Source organism: Notamacropus eugenii, chromosome 2, assembly GCF_028372415.1.
Source record: "Notamacropus eugenii isolate mMacEug1 chromosome 2, mMacEug1.pri_v2, whole genome shotgun sequence".
NCBI lineage: Eukaryota > Metazoa > Chordata > Mammalia > Diprotodontia > Macropodidae > Notamacropus > Notamacropus eugenii.
In genome coordinates this window covers 48,081,588-48,099,066 of record NC_092873.1, presented here as the reverse complement: position 1 = coordinate 48,099,066, position 17,479 = coordinate 48,081,588, and positions in this window count along the sequence as shown.

The following is a 17,479-nucleotide window of genomic DNA, read 5'->3' as shown; positions in this document are numbered from 1 at the left end:
AGGAGGAAGGGAACTTCAGGAAAGGAAACAAAACAAAACAAAACAGTGCCCTGAATATGCCCTACTGAGTGTAGAGAGGAATGGATTAGAAGAATTCCATCTGTTTCTTTTCAGGTAGGTAAGTTTGCTACCTGGCATAGTGACACCTACTGGTAAGAGAAGAATTCCTACTCTTGAGAAGTTTACCTTCTGGGAGGAAGTGATGTGCACACAAATCACTTTATTTAGAAATCAGTATTTAGAAAGGGAGGCCATGATAGAAGCAAAAAAAAAAAAAAAAAAAAAAGACCCAGACATTGTGTCCTTCCCATCATTTCTCCAATCTCTGCCCTTCCCTATTCTTCAACTCAGGGGGAATTTCTCAGCCAAGAATATCAACAAATTGATCAACAATTAATCAATACGTATTAAATATCAATTATATGCCATACACTGGGGATACAAATACACCAGTGAGGCAGTGTTTGCCCTCAGGGAACCTACGTTTTTCATCCAGGATTGTTTCATCGTAGGTTCAGACATGGAAGGGGATTTGGAGGTCATCTAGCCCAGCCCCGTCATTTTACAGATAAGGAAACTGAGACTCACAGAGATGATGTGATTTGCTCAAGGTTACACAGGTTGAAGACTCAGGGTTTGAACTTAGGTCTTCCTGGTTCCAGGTTCGGTTCCTGAACCATTATATTATGATGTCAGGTTAAGACAACATTTTAAAATAAGATTAACAATAAACTTGTTGGGCTTCTGTTTTATTGCCTGTAAAATAAAGGATTAGAATAAATAGCCTCAGAGGACCTTTTCAAACTTTAGATCTATGATCCTATGACCTGCCCAAGGTTATACACACAATAAATGACAATCTGACAGACTCTGTGGCTAAGTGTACTTGGAGTCTGGACAATGCAAGAGGCTGTTTGGCTTTCTCATGTTTCAGGACCCTTCTGTGGTGGGGGACGGTGAGGAGGAGAGGAGATAGAGACAGAGACAGAGAAACAGAGGCAGAGAGAAAGGAGAGACAGACAGAGACAGAAAGAGACAGAAAAGACTGAGAGACAGACATGGAAAGGGAGAGAGAGAGAGAGAGAGAGAGAGAGAGAGAGAGAGAGAGAGAAAGAGAGAGAGAGAGAGAGAGAGAGAGAGAGAGAGAAAGAGAGAGAGAAGCATACACATACATAGAGACAGAGACAAACAGAGAGAGAGACACAGAGAGACAGAGACAGAGAAACAGAAAGAGAGAGAAAGCACTTTGTGGTAGATGCAAAATGACTCATCTTGTTAGGTTATTTTATTTTTGAATTGATTATCCAGGTAAAACAAAGAATCTCACTTTGTCTATCGGGCTCTCCACCTCTTAACCTTAGCAGTGTTTGAAAAGCTTGATGTGGGGACAGCAGAGCAGCTGAATAGTTTCTCCATAGTTTCTGACTTTTTGTTTTCCAGTCTTGACCACTGACTTTGAAGAAAATTTAGAGGAAGGAGAAGGTGAAAGGAGTAAATGAGGAAAAATAAAGGTGGAAAAATAAAATGAGGAGAGAGTTACACCTTCTCCTCCTTCCCCTATGCTTCATGGACTAGTAAACTCTTTGAGGTGAAGGGCTTTCTCATTTTTATCTTTGTTTCTAGAGGATTGATAAATGTTGATGATCTTATTAGCAACTGTGCACCCATACGCATGACCACTTGAAGTTCATCCACATAGTTTGGTTCTTTAAATCTGAGACTTGGGAGCAACATCCAGTACTCCAGAATTGTTGAGTATAGGTAGAGATACACCTGAGGATCAAATTGAATAATATGCAAACTCTGTTGTTGGGCATTTAGAAGTCTTCACAGTCTATCTTTCAAGTCTTATTGACTTACATCACTCTGCAACAGCAAGCAAAGTGGGATCTTTTGCTGTTTTTAGCCAGACATGTAAGTGGGCTCTAGCCAATCAGATATGTGCATGTGGGCTCTAAACTTGAGTTAAGATGAAAGAGCACTTTGCTTGGACATTTGGTATTGATTGGGGATATTTTTCTTACTGTGACCTAAGGGTGGATGGTGTGGTATTTTCTGCTGCTCCTTAAGGATGTGTTGTGCTAGGGAAGACCCTAGCCTGGAACTCCCTGATTGTGTAAACAAGTATTTTGGGAATGCCACTGAATGCAATAATATATGCTATGTGCCACATGACATACTGAGTGTTATGTGATTTGTATATATGATACTTTCTGCTTAAGGATGTTGCTATGAACGCTATGTTTTACTTTACCAAACGATGTTTAGTTTATTGCTGAATAGAGAGTTCATATACTATGGGATTAGACCCTTGAAATATTCACAGCAGCAATCCTCAGGTGCGGTGATTGGTGATACATACTCCCCCTCATATATTCTACATTCCACAAAAGCAAAAATGAAACTAGTATTCTCGTGGTTCCCCATGTATGATATTAATCTCTCACCTTTAGAACTTTGTACATTTTGTCCTTCAAGTCTGAAATACTCCATTTATTCACTTTTTTCCATGTTGGAACCCACAGTCTCAAGAAGCTTATCTCATGTCACATCAACATCTCTAGCTTTCCATGCCTCCCACCCCATTACTGTGAATTTCAATTTTCATCCATGAAATTGTTGCATTCTTGTGTCTTTGTGTACCCAGTGCATGGTATACAATAGATGCTTAATAAATACTTGTTGCTTGAGTGACTGAATGATTGATATATACACATATAGGCAAACACACCTACATATCACCCTCTTCCACCCCTTACCCACTACCAATCATCAGAAGGCAAATGCTTTAAAAGCAACTTTTTCTCTGTATTTCCAGCCTTAGCCCAGTGCCTGGCATATGGTAGATAGTTAATAACTGCCTATTGATTGGATTGATTGATAGAGGTACTCATCTGTGAACATATTGTATCCCTTCAGTAGAATGTGATGTCCTTAAAGATTATCTCACTTTTGTATTTGTATCTTCAATGCCTAGCAAACAGTTAACACTTACATGCTTGTTGATTGATGGATTGATTGAGTTGAGTACTCTGACAAAAGGCTTAGGGGTACCCGAAGGGAAGACAGAAAGACTTGTAATTGAGCAGGAATGCTGATCTGGTGAAAACAGGTCAGACTCTGGCTGCCAGCAGGAAAGTCCTCTGGGCAAGCTGAGTTTTTGCAAAAACTTTCTTAGGTCCTATTACAAGGGCATGTTCCCAGGGAAGAAGAGAGAGAAGTTGCTGACCATTGCTCATGATGTATTTTCCAATGAAATTTAGAAGATTTTTCTTTGGAAATTGCTTGGGGAAGGAGGCGACTCAAGCCAGTTTAGCCTGTTTGGCCTTTGGCTCACAATGGGGGGATTTATTACATCTCAGCCCAACTCCAGAGGGCTTGTTAAAAAAATAGACAAAGTCCATCCCTAGGGAAAGGTTAAAAAATCTACCAAGTAAAGGCAATAAATATTTTCCAGAGACTTCAGGCTCTGAAATACTTTATTCCTTCCAAATTTCAGTTGTTCACATTAACTTAGAAAGAGTAGCAAAAGAGAAAATGTTTATTTTTTAAAAAAATAACTCTGAATTATCCCCCTCAACCCACAGCAGAAGCAGATGGTGGAACTCTTCAGAGTTCTGCATTGAGTTATGAGAGCCAAGCCTTACTATTTGTTTTAAGTAGCATTGAGGAAGTCACTTAAGATTTGGGGTCCTTATTTACCTCAACTATAATATAGGGATGACAATGGAGAGATGTGGACTAGATCAGTGATTCCTCACCTACTGTCCATAGACTCCTGGGTGGGTTTTTGTAAGGGGGTCTGGAAATCCACATATGACTCTACAAGAAGCAAACAGATTCTTGGAGACTAATAGGATCACAGAATTAGAACTGGAGGGAACCTTAGAGATCATCAAAATAAAATCTCTTTACAGGGAGAAAACTGAAGTCAAGAGGAGGTAGCTTGTGTAGGATCACACAAGTTGAACTCAGATGTATCCGACTCCAAATAAAGGACTCTATCCATTGCACAATGAGTTGAGGGCTAGAAGGAATCTTGGAAGTTTTCCAGAGGAAGAAATAGGTATTTAGAGAGATTATGCTACTTGTCTAAGATTCCTCAGATGAGATCAAGGGATCACAAATTTAGAGCTGTAAGGGACCTTAAGGGTCATCAAGTCCAACTGTCCTCTTTTACAGATGAGGAAACTAAGGCTCAGTGAGGTTAAGGTCACAAAGGTGGTAAATGGTAGAGTCAGGATTTGAACCTGAGTTTAGATCTTGAACTTTTCCTATTGTATCTCATCTTCTGTAGACTGAACAAATAAAAACTCCCACATGTGTGACACTAGTTTTTAAATGTAGGTAGATGTTGCAATGATTAATAACACATGTGCCCACTAACTCTGGGTGTCCTCAAGGTTCTGTCCTGTACCATTTTCTCTTTTCTCTGTATACTATCTCATTTGGTGATTTCATCAGCTCTCATAATGCTAAATTATTATTACCTCTATTTGGCTGATTCCAAGATCTATATATTCAGCCCTGGTCTCTCTCCTGAGCTGGAGTCTTGCATCATTCATTGCCTCTTGGACATCTCAAATCAGATATCCCATAGGAATCTTCAACTCCCTTCAACTCAACCTATCCAAAGCAGAACTCATTATCTTTCCCCTCAAACCCTTCCCTCTTCATAACTTTTATTTTTGAGAACACCATCACCCTCCCAGTCATTCAGGTTCACAAGTTTGGTCTCACACTTCATTTCCCACTCTCTCACTCTACACATACAATACATTGTCAAATCTTGTCATTTCTTCCTTCACAGCATAGATTGTTAGCTTCTTGAGGGCTGGGACAGTTTTTGCCTTTCTTTGTATCTAGAGTACTTAGCATATATCTTAGCATAGAATTATGCACTGAAGTGATGATTGATTGCTGTACTCACAGGTCATAGATTTAGAGTGGAAAGTCATTGATTCTAGCCCTTCATTTAATGATGGGGGAAACTGTGGTCAGAGAAGTTGAGAAACTTGCCCAAAGTCATTCAGGTAGTAGGTGTCAGAGGAGGAGAATCTGATCCTAGACTCAATATTCTTCCCATTGTAGCTTCTGATAGTTGTCTTTAAGTGTTTGAAAGGCTATCATATGGAAAAGGGGCAGACTTATTCTCTTTGGCTCTAGATAGAAATGAATGATAATTACAGAGTCAACTCCAGAATAGGAGTGTCCAGAAATGAAAGAAAAGGTAGGGGGTTCTCTTTCTCTGAGGGTCATCAAGCAGCATCTGGACACCCACTTTCCAGGTATGATGGGGAGCAATCCTTATTCAAATAAGAGGACCAGACTTCTGAGGTCCCTTGCAATGCTAAGATTCTGCCATCTTCTAATGACGTAAGGATTTGGCAGTGGCTTGGACCAGATGATCTTTCTCATTCTCTTCCAGTTCTAAAATTGATGACCCTTTTATGGGTAGTTACCAGGTGCCAGAAGTTTCTGAACATTGATTGGCAAGGCTTTTGTTAAAAAATTCTTGCTTTCAGATTAATTGACATCAGCTATAAGTCCTCTGCTTAACTACTTTTAGTGACATTTGAAGTAATTAAATCCAACAAGAATTATTAAATATCTATTATGTGTAAGGTATTCCCACCTCTCTCTGTTCTTACTTTTCCTGGAGTAGACATTCTTGACCTTTGAAACCTATCCACTTAATTGCTGCCTAAGAAAGGTTTGAGAGGAGGCAGCTTCATAGAGAGCTATGAGACATGAGTAGTCTGCTTTTAACATGCCATTTTGGTAAATGCTTTTGCTTTGAGCTCATTGTTTCTACTGGCTGATTAGTAAAGGCAGAAAATGTTGATGGAGACTTGTGAGCTATTGTTTAAGGAGTGCAGACCTACAGACTTCTTTGAATCCTAGGAACTTGGAGGAGTTGATTAGAAGATCAGGAAGGGGCACTTGGGTATCACTCACAGATCCTGCTGGGTCACATTATCCCAGGATTGTTTTTTATTTGAAGTGAATTCTCATAACATCAGAAATTCCCACATTCAAAAATGAGTACCTCCCTAATGATCCAATCTTTGGACCCATCAAGACTCACCTCAGCTGCTATCTTCATTGTGAATCATTTCCTGACCCTTACAACCCCTGATGATTTCTCCCTTCTATGAACTCCTGGATTGTGCACCCATTCAGTAATTCATCATTTATTACTTCCATATATTTTAACCATTCATCTCTTCTCTCTGCACTTGGCTACTGCCCTAGATCAGGCTTTCCTCCTCTAACCCCTGGCCTGTTCTCTTAAAGTATATGAATGACTTTTTAACAGCTAAATCTGATAACTTTCTCCTCTGGCAGACTCTCTCAACCTCTGTAACTTTGGACATTCTTTTTGTTTCGCTTTGTTTTTGCCAGCAACCTGGGTTAAGTGACTTGCCCAGGATCACGTAGTAAGTGTCAAGTGTCTGAGTCTGGATTTGAACTCAGGTTCTCCTGATTCCAGGGCTGATACTCTATCTACTGTGCCGTGTAGTTGCCCCTTGACATTCTTTTTGTTTACTCTTCCACCCTTGAATTCCTCCTGATTCTCCTTCTACTTGCCTGAATTTTCCTTCTCCTACTCCTTTATTGCATTATCATTATTCATGTACCCCTCTGGTATGTGATTAGCCTTGTAGGTTATCACATTTGGTATACTTACATCGTTGTACCTACATACCTCTTATATATTGTGTCCCAAAACTCTTAGTATCATCTTAAGTTATTAAAGCAGTCAATGTAGGCTGGAAGCAGCTTTGAGAAGTGGGACTTCTGGTAGCAGAAAGGTGCCATGAGTTTGAAAGAGAAATAGCCCAAGGGGTGGAAAATCACTGTGAAGATTAGTGCCTCTTGGAGAACCAGATGAGGGACCTACTCAGCAAAGGTGTTTTATGAGGACTCTACAAACAGAAGAAGGACATGGATGCCCTGAGGTTCTGGAGCTATGAGCTGTCTTGGTCACATGCATTTCCTATAAGTGTACCTCACTACCGATGTACTGTATTTTTTGACTTTCTCTTCTCACTGATGCTGCATGTGGGGAAATGTTCAAGTTTGTGAGCAGAAGATTTTATAGCTATTGCTCCTATTATATCATCTTAGTCCTGGGCCATCTCCAGTCATCCTGATGAATATCTGGTCACTGAACCCAGATCGCTCAGGAGGAGAAAGTGAGGCTGGTGACCTTGCACAGCCATCTCTCACTCAAAGCAACATCAAGTGCAAGTCATGTTTTCATTTCTCTGATGTCATGGTCTTCTTCAAAAACAAAGGACGAACACAACAACAACAAATTATCTTAGTAAATATTTTTCCTAAGAGCTAGTTTTGTCTACTGGCTGACTGCTAATGAGAACCACAGCAGTGGAGGCTTATGAGCTGTAATTTTAGAGGTAGTCACCCACAGGTTACTCTAACACTTATAAGCGTATTAGAAGCCCTGTAGGGAAGTATACCAGAGGGGGTGCTACATCTGTAACCACTTACCCCTCTGAGTTGTTGCAAATTTTACCCTGAAAATTTTAGAAATATGAATTATTATTATTTTGTGAGTCTATTAGGTTTAATTGATTTACCCAGGGTCACATAGGTAGTATCAAGTGTCTGAGGGTGAACTTGAACTCAGGTCCTCCTGATTCCAGGGCTGGTGCTCTATCCACTGTGCCACCTAGCTGTCCCTGAATTATTTTTGTTTGAAAGTAAAGAGTCTTTTAGTCTTTGCCAATCATCAATATGGTCATTTCCTAAACTTTGCACAAAAGTCTGGGAAGACCAAACAAGCTTCTGATGCAAAAGAAGATGCAAAGACCTTGTCTGTACTGAAATCTTCTGGGATGTTTATTCTGTGCAGGCAAGTCCTTTGAAAGACTAGTGCCCAGTTAGAAAGCAGAGCTCATGCTGCTGAGGGAGGGATCACTGATGTGATTTTGACTTCACATTTGACGTGTTGTCCTGATGCAAGAACTTACTTTGCATTTTTAAATATTCCTCTAGATTAAAACCTCATGTGTCAGTGTGCTACAAAATAAACACTCTACCTTTGAGGTTGTGGTTACAAAGTTCCTGCAAAGCTACTTTCCTGCATTTAGTTTACCCAAAATCCATGTCACAGTTTCATTCCATCTGTGCCCTGCTTACTGGATTTCTGTTTTTAATAATAATGCAGGGAAGCCTCACAACTGTAACCTCCCTTTTTTGAGTGTGTGGAAAATATTACCCTCATGAAACAGACGCTAACACTTCAGTACTTGAATCATTCTGGTTTTTCCATTTATGAAAAACAGTATTAAATGGTTTGATTTATTGGCAATTGGCTCAAGGTGGGAGGGCAAGAGAAAGCATTCTATTTAGAAGACGTGACACATGAACCCTAAAGTATGTAAATACTATGTCTTCCAATGTGCCTGGAATAATATCAAGATTTTTTTGGTAAAGGATGAAATAGAATTTTGATGCTGAATATACAAAATGAAAGAAATGTAAGCAAATATGAGAGGGTATGGTGGAAATATCTTTCTCTACATTGGACTTTATTTTATTTTTTGACTATCTATTATTTCATCTATGTTGGGAACTCCCTCTGCTTCTGCAGCTCTTTGTCTTTTCTACAATGCATGTTTTCACAGGATTGCTTGTGGGGAGCACTGAAAGGTGAAATTGCTAAGTAAAGCACAACGTCATGTAGGCAGTACGTGTCAGAAAATGCATTTACATTTCCAGACTTCCAGGCAAGAAAGAGAACTGGTCTCATCAGATAAGACTGATGAATTATAGATTAACATGATCTACGATGTAATATTTGATAATTTTGGGGCAGGAAAGAATGAATGAAGATTCTGTTGGTATGGCTATTGTGAAGAATAATCGTTTATTAGTCTATGTAAGACTTAAGGGAGGGTCTGGTTTGAATCCCACATCTGACACACACCGATTGTATGACTGTGGTTAAGTCCCATGCATCAGCTGAAAAGTATCTTTATTGAAAAATGAAGGGGTTGAACTACATTTTTAACCCCAATTCAGCACTGACTCTAGCTGACCTCATTTTACAGATGAGGAAGCTGAGAGTTGGAGCTTAATGATTTCCTCAATGTCAGTACTTAAAATAAGATCAGAATCCAGGACTCTATTGATTTCAGCTCCAGCGTTAATAATGCAATCTCTCTCTACAATGACTGACAGTTAATCCCCAGGGAAGGATGGAACTAGACTGAGTACTCTCCAAGTACTCCAAGGCTCAAGTTCTATGGTCTTATAAAAGGAAAGTTGTTTTTTCACCACATATAATGAATTCTCTTGATTGTATTTCAATTTCAAGAATTAAGGGGCCTCCAATGAATGCCATACTCACATGAGTTACCAATTCACTTCAATCCAACAAGTTCCTATTAAGCATCTACAGGTGGCAAAGTAGATAGAGCACTGGGTCTGGAGTCAAGAAGATTCATCTTCCTGAGTTCAAATCTGACTTCAGACAGTGTATGACCCTAGGCAAGTCATTTAACCCTGTTCGCCTCAGTTTACTCATCTGTAAAATGATCTGGAGAAGGAAATGCCAAACTACCCCAGTATCTGTGCCAATAAAACCCAAATGGGGTCATGGAGAGTTGGATACCCTTGAAACCACTGAAGACCACATTTTCAAAGGATTCTCTAGGTTCTGGGGATAGGATATGAAGACAAAACTAAAACCAGTATATGCTCTTCAGGGGCTTAGTCTTCTGGGTGGGTAGGTAGGCACATAGCATTCATAAAGATAAGTAAATCCTAGCAGAGGATCAGAGTCCTTAATAAATTTTGATTGTTTGAAGTTCTCAAAATCATAGACTGCGAGACTTAGAGGGATTTAGATATAAAATCAAACCCCTTCATTTTGTAGAGAAGATAACTGAGGCTTAGAAGGGTCAGGGGAGAAGAAAGAAACTTGTGGAGGGAGAACCTTAATAGTGAGGGGGAATCATGTAATACTTCCTGAGCTGAGTCATGAAAGAGCTGAATATTCTAAAGGACAGGGATGAGAAAAGAGGATATTGTAGCAGGGATGGAGATGGTAAGGCAGCCTACACAAAGACGCAGAGAAAGGAGATGGCATGTCAAATTTGGAAAACAAGAAATAAGCCGGTGTGGAATGAATGGAAAGTTCATGAAGTGGTGTCATTTGAAATAAATCTGAAAAGAGAAATTGGAGCCTGATTATAAGAAACTTTAAATGCCTATCTGCAGAGGCTATATCTTAGGAGTAATAGGGAGTCATTGAAACTTCTTGAGTAGTGTAGTGATCTGATTAGCCCTGTGACCTGATTGTCTTGGAAACTGCATGAAGAAAGATTGACCAGAGGACAAGCTGTGACAGGGAGACTAATTAGGAGGTTGTTGCTATAATCCAGTCATTTACAATCCCTTTTTATTTTTTGTTGGCTTCTCTTTACACAGTCATTTTTCTTATTTTCTCTTCTTATGTTCTTGATCGCATATTTGAATGCTTGTACTTGCCAATGGAAGTCAAACTACAATTTCCACAAAGCACATGCCTGAGGCTGATTTCTAAAGGAGAGCTAGGACTCACTTTGAAAAGATTAAAAAAATGTGGTAGCAACAGCTACAGCACAAGTAAATCCCAGACATCTACCAGATGATGGCACTGTGGTCCCATCCATCTGGTTGAGAGAAACTGGAAATAACAATTTTCCAATGACAGGAACTGATGGGCTATAATTCTTGCTGGAAACATTAGGAAATGTTAACTCTGAAATGGTGGGCAGCTGTCACATTCAGGGCTCTGGGTGGGGTCAAGCTGTGCCACCTTGGGGATGCTCGGTATTCAGAGATCAGCTTGCCCTTGGGGCAAGGCAGGCAATGTGAGGTGACCCCCAACAGCAGGCATTGAGAAGATGTTTAAATGGATGAACAGATGACATCAGAGGGGAATGAAAGCTAGAAATAGGCAGAAGAAAAGGCTTATGGGCAAGGGGACAGGCTGAGCACAGTGAACTGCTACAGACCACAGGTTAGCGGGTTCCATAGGAATCCCATCAGGGAGATCTGGTAGAAAAAGGAGAGGCCTAGCCAGTACTTCTACTGGGGCTCAAAGTCAGGACTCTAATCCTTGGAAGGACTGGTGCAGGACAAGAACAGTCTAACCTTAATCCCATTCTATGACTAAGGACTAAGGCTGTGATTCAGGAAGAGGGGATGAAAACTGGAGCCAAGAACTGGGCCAAGGGTATAAGGTGGGGCTTGATCACAGATGAAGAAGGCAAAGGTCAATTTACAGAATCATAGGCTCTAGAGCTGTGAGGTAGGTGTTATTATAACTCCCATGTTATAGACAACAGGAGGAGCAGCAACAACATGTAGTATTTTTTACAGCACTTTAAGGTTTCCATAGTACTTAACATATATATTTTCATCATTCTACTAACCCTGGGAGGTAGGTACTATTGTCACCCCCATTTTGCAGATGAAGAAACTTTGAGTTGCCCAAGGTTACACAGCTAGTAACACAGAAGCCCTTTCTTTGATTCCTACTTCTGACGCTAACTTCTTGTTTGATCTTGAGCGACATATTTCATTTTTCTGGATCTCTTTTTCTCATCTTTAAATCAAAGGGACTGGACAAGACGGCCCCCAAGTTTCCTTCCAGCTCTCGAGATAGGATCCCATGATCTTAGGTCTCTGATCAGACCTCTCCCATGGTATTGTGTTCATTTCAGGGCGGACAATGGGATAATGCACAGGAGTTGTACAGATTGAGGCAACTGGGGGTGTTAGGTCAGTATGAGAAGTGACAGCATAGGGGAAGTACAGGAAGTGTCCTTAGCCATCTCAAATGCTCTCATGTTTATATATCATGTACCATGTGCCAGCTATTGTGGAAGAGGAAGCAGGTTTGTTCTTTAGTTCCTTTGGGCAAGACAGTGTGGCAGAGTGGAAAGCGCATTGAACCCCCAATCGGAACATCTGGGTTCAAGTCATTTTCTCCCTGTGTGACTCTGGGAAAATCACCTGCCCCCTCTGGGCTTTGCTGTCCTCATTTACCAAATAGAGTTAAGCTAGAACAGGGATTCTTAACCTTTTGCCATGTTGTAATTCCCTTTGGCAGTCAGCATGGTGAAACCTATGGAAACAGTCTCAGGATTATATTTTTAAATCCATAAAAATCAAATGCAGAGGATTACAAAGGAAACCAATTATATTGGAATTCAGTTATCAAAATACATATTTTTAAAGTTCATGGGCTGGATGACTCCAAGTGCCTTTGTAACTCTACATTCTATCATCCAGTGTTCCCTGTGTTCCCCATTCTTGTGAGCCCCCTAAAAGCTTTTCTCTTTATATTTCTATTCCCCAGCACAGTGTTTGGAGCATAGTAGGCACTTAGCACCCACTCTTTAACTGATTCCTTCTACATCTCCCTAGAGCTGGAGAGGAGCAAAGAGTCTGTCTGGTTCAATCCTTTAGTTTTATAGATGAACCAACAGGTCTGGAAAGGTGAGTGACTTCCCCAAGGTCATGCAGGTTATAAGCCTCAGAGGTGGCTTTGAGCCCAAATCTTCTGTTGGATTAATATTGATAATCCAATGAGAAAATGGATGAAATGGAAAAACTAAAATGATAGATGAAAAGGAATAAAAGCATATTTCAGTGCTTATTATGTCAACACATCGAGGACACACATAAAATTGAAAACAATCTTATATTCCATTTGGAGTAGGCAACATAAAGGAAGGATTGAAAAACAACAGGGATAGATTCTGATTTGAAAAAATGACCAAGATGGCAAGTGGAGCCATTGGGAAGTAGACGAATGTATCCTTTCTGGAATCAATGACTCAGCTGATTGGAAAAGAGGGGCACTAAGGAAGAAGAAGATGTGTGAGATGACTGGCAAGAAGATAACCTGGAAGTGGGTGGAAGCCTGACTGGAGTGAGACACTGAGCTGCCCCATAATCAGGCCAGCAGAGCCCTGAGGTGGGACTTTCTGGGATAAACATTTTGTAAACTGCAAAGCATTACACACATGCATGGGATCATTAATATCATTGTTCCTAAAATGTAAATAACGGAGGCAGAGGAAGATGAATGGTGGGGACAGCAACTCACTTTGGTGTAGAAGAGAATATGATTGGATGGCAGTCAAGGTCAGTTGCAAGGAAGAGGTGGGACCTAAAAAAATTGATTCTTTCAGAAAGCTCATTCAGAAGGATGCTCTAGGTGTTTTACTTAGAATTAGACATCAGCAAGTAGGGACTTTCTCTTGATTTACATGAGCTAGCTCAGGTCAAAGGAGTTAATTTCCTCCCTAAAGGGTGAGAAGTATTCCTCTTGGGATGACTCTATTACTGAAAGCAATAAATTGTGATAGACCATTCCAGCCTTCTTAAAGCACTTCATTCTATGTCCTCTCTGAGTGATGCTCCATTGTTTAGAGAATTGGCTGGATAATGGTGGGATTATTGTCCATCTATTTAGCAACCAGCTAATAATAGTTGTAAATGCCTTGGGGGTCTATTAGTTTCCCATAAATATTTGTGTGTTGGAATTTCTGAAGGGAAGTCAGGTAATGAAACTGGAAACAGAGAGAGCTATAGCCATCGCCACAGGGCAATGGGGCAAGGACTGGAAGGGAGTTTAGAGGTCAACCAACACACACAGTCTTACAATTTCATAGGGGACCCAGGGCAGGGAAATGACTAATCCTGGATTACACAGGTAAATAATTAGTAGTGCTGGGATTTGAACCCAAGTCTTGTGATTCTCAGTGTGAGCCTTTTTTCATTATGCAAGTGATTTCTAACTTTTTTTAAAAAAAATATAAGGACCACACCCCCACCTTAAAACAAATTAAATATCATTTTTCCCTACAGCAAGGAAGTTTAAGCAGGGGAGGAAACATTTATTAAGCACCCACTAGGTGCCAGGCACTGTGCTATGAACTTTACAGATATTATCTCATTCCTTATAACAATCCTGGGAAGTAGGTGCTATTATTATCCCCATTATACAGTTGAGGAAACTGAGATAGAGGTTATGTGACTGGGTTACCTAACTATTGTTGTTTGCCTTTCATTCTTGAAGAGGACCAATGATATCAGGAGGGTGATGTCTTGACTTGCAAGTGAATTGGATTTAAGTGAGGCAGGGCTGTGCAAACCGTCTATCACACTACACTCTCTTCTTCAGGGTTATCTGAGTCCAGTGGCAAGACATAGTTCAGAATGACTGAAGAGGACCCCAGATAAAGTCTTTTTAAGCTAAACTCTTTTCCAGGTCTCAGTTGTCTGAGATAACACCCATTCAGCGATTTAAGTCTAGGCAAGAAATGAGGAGAAAGATGGCCTAGTTTGTCTACTCAAAAATAAAATCAAACTGGGAGGGGAAGACCCTCAGGGTTTCTGTCCAGAACAGACACAATTACTATTTATACTCACTCAGATCCATCAACACCCAAACAATGAACAAGTGAGGCATGGGCTGGAACCTATTATTGACCAATCAATGAGAGCCAGAGTGATTTGGATTTAAGGCATGATCAAGTCACTCCATTTGAACCGCAATGAGTATTATTAAAGCAGGGTTTTCCAGGGCTCTACTTCAAGAAATAATAAATGAAACTATATGGGACAAAAGAATTAACTGTCCCAGTTTTAAAAAAATGATAGAATAAAGTAGGGAAGAGAAAAAATCTGGCCCCCCAAATCCCAAGATATCTTGTGAGGTTACAGTGATCAAAATTTATATTCTTATGGTCAGAGCATCCACATGTAAGGGTATGTTTCCCTATGTAGAAAGACAGAAAGGAAGAAAGAAGGAAGAGAGGATAGGTGGAAGGAAGGAAGGGAGGATTTTAGATGACTGTCACACAGCTAGTAAGCTTTTGAGGCTGGATTAGAACTCAGGTCTTCCTGATTTTAGTTCCAGTGCTCTATTCATTGTGGTACCACCCAGCTGGGGTCCACAAACTTGTTTTTAGAAATATTTTGATAAGCGTATTTCAATAGAATTGATTTCCTTTGAAATCCTATGTGTTTTATCTTATGCATTTAAAAACATTTTTCTGAGCAGGGTTTTATAGGTTTCACCAGGCACTATCAAAGGGATCTATGGCACACACACACACACACACACACACACACACACACACACACACACACACACCTACCCAGTAGAATGGAAGTTCATAAAGGCAAGGACTATTTCATTTTGGTCTTTCATCTCCAGTGCCTGGCACACAGTAGACACTTAGCAAATGCTTGTTGATTGATCACAGGTCCCTCAAAATGTTAGCTGTATGATTGGTACTTATTGATAGAGAAAATACATATAAAGTGCAAGGATCTGGGTTCAAATTCTATTTCTGCTACTTACTATCTATATGACCAGGGACAAGTCATATTCTTTCTCTGACCTTGGTTTCCTCATCTGTAAATGAGAGAGTTGGATCAGATGTCCTCTTAGGGATTGTTTTTGCCTGTTTTTATATTCCTAGAGCTTAGCACGGTGACTAATACCTAATAAGTACTTAATAAATGCTTGTTGATTGACTGACTTATTGAGCTTCTTTCTAGATCTAAATCCTATGACCCGGGGTCTGGGACATATAATCTATGATAATACTAGGTGAATTCATGAACCCTTAGTGATAAACCATGCCAAGATGCCCTACAGTCCATAGTATAAATATTAGATTGGTACCATGCATCACCGAATCTGGTCTATTATAATAGCCATCTATCAGTTCTAATTAGAGTTGAGTAGGTAATGATATATCTGAAGTCCAAACAGCAGCTTTATTTGGGCTTGCTCAGCATGTTTGTTTTGGTTGGGGTGGTACCTTGGGTTCCTTCACTCCAGGACTCCAATGCTCCCATGGATTTGTCATTTCACTGATGGGAATATTCGCTCCAGTGATGTGGAGCCCAAAGCCATCCATGCCTGCCCAGCCTGGGCCACTCATTCATGTCCTCCCATAAATTATACACTGCCTATGTCCTGGACATCTGCTGTGTATTCTCTTGACATCAAGGCTCAGCATGATGACAGGGCAGCACCAACCTTGTAGTCAGGATAATCTGGGTTCAAATGCTTCCTGTGACACTTAAGCTTTGTGACTCTGTTCCTTCAACTCTCTGATCCTCAGTTCCCTCATCTGTAAAATGAAAGGGTTGGACTGGATGGCTTCTGAGGTCCATTCTGGCTCTAAATCTGTGCTCCTAAGATTTGAATTCAAATTCTGCCTTTGACATTCATTAACTATGAAAAATTGGGCAATTCCTTTAAGTTTCTTGGGTTTCAGTTTTCTTATTGGTAAAATGATGGTTGAATTAATCCTCTGGAGTTTCTTCCAATTCTAAATCTAAAATTCAAATACAAAACTCAGTAGGCTGCTCCATCAAATAGTCTATAATAGTATAGACAATGGGTACTCTCTATGCTCTTGGCTCTTCTTGTATGGACAGTAAAGTTTAGCTCTTTTGAGTGACTATGAATCTCATTAGCAGGCTCTGTAATGTTCTAGGTTGGATGCAATCAGCATCATGTTAGCCACGAACAGGAGTATCTGGAAGACTGTATGGTTGACATGGATTCCCTCTTGGTCTCAGACTTTGGGCTGGATTTCTTGGTGAGTTACTTTCCTTTCTCTCTGCTACTGGATTGAGCAGATTCACCTACTTCAACATACCATATTTTACCGTCACAGGCCCAACCTAGTATCTTGATATCCCCTTTGGCTCTAGGATCCTTAAATGCTGGACTGCAGCCCCTACAGCTCTCTAGTTCCCTGATGGGCTAGGACCTTGTCTTGACCACAGTGGGGAAGGCTTTGGAATGTAACTTAGACTCCTGGGAGCAAGAGTCTTGAGGAATCGGCTCATTTCAGCTCTTTTATTAGCTTCTAGAGTAACCTTGTAAAAGACATTTTCGCCGTACATTCATCTTCTCCGTTAACGACCCTGTCAAAGGACTACCTTAGACCATCTTTGTCAATTAATGATCTTGTTGCAAAGTGGTATCATTATGAGATGGTCTTGTCAGTGGATGTTTTCATCAATGTGGGATTTTATGAGGATTGGCACTTCTTGGTGAAAGATTGCCAGCTTCTTTGCCTTCTGGGATATCAAGCTGAGATTGACCTTGTACTTCTTGAGACCAGTGGAAAGGACTCCCTCTGGACTTCTGGGTTGGGCTGGGACAGAAGGAGATTTTTGGAAGTAGAGCTAGACTGGACCTTAGACTGAACCCAACCCTGTCGTGTTACATTTGAGGAAACTGAGGCCAAGAGAAGTTAGATGATTTTCCCCAGGGTCACACACCTAGTAAGTATTTGAGGTGGGATTTAAACCCTATAATTTCGGTGTTTTATCCACTATACCTTCTGATTAATCAGGTCTGCCTTTCCCGTCTTCTCTTCCTAGGGAACCCCTTTGCTACAACTCTGAAAAATAACTT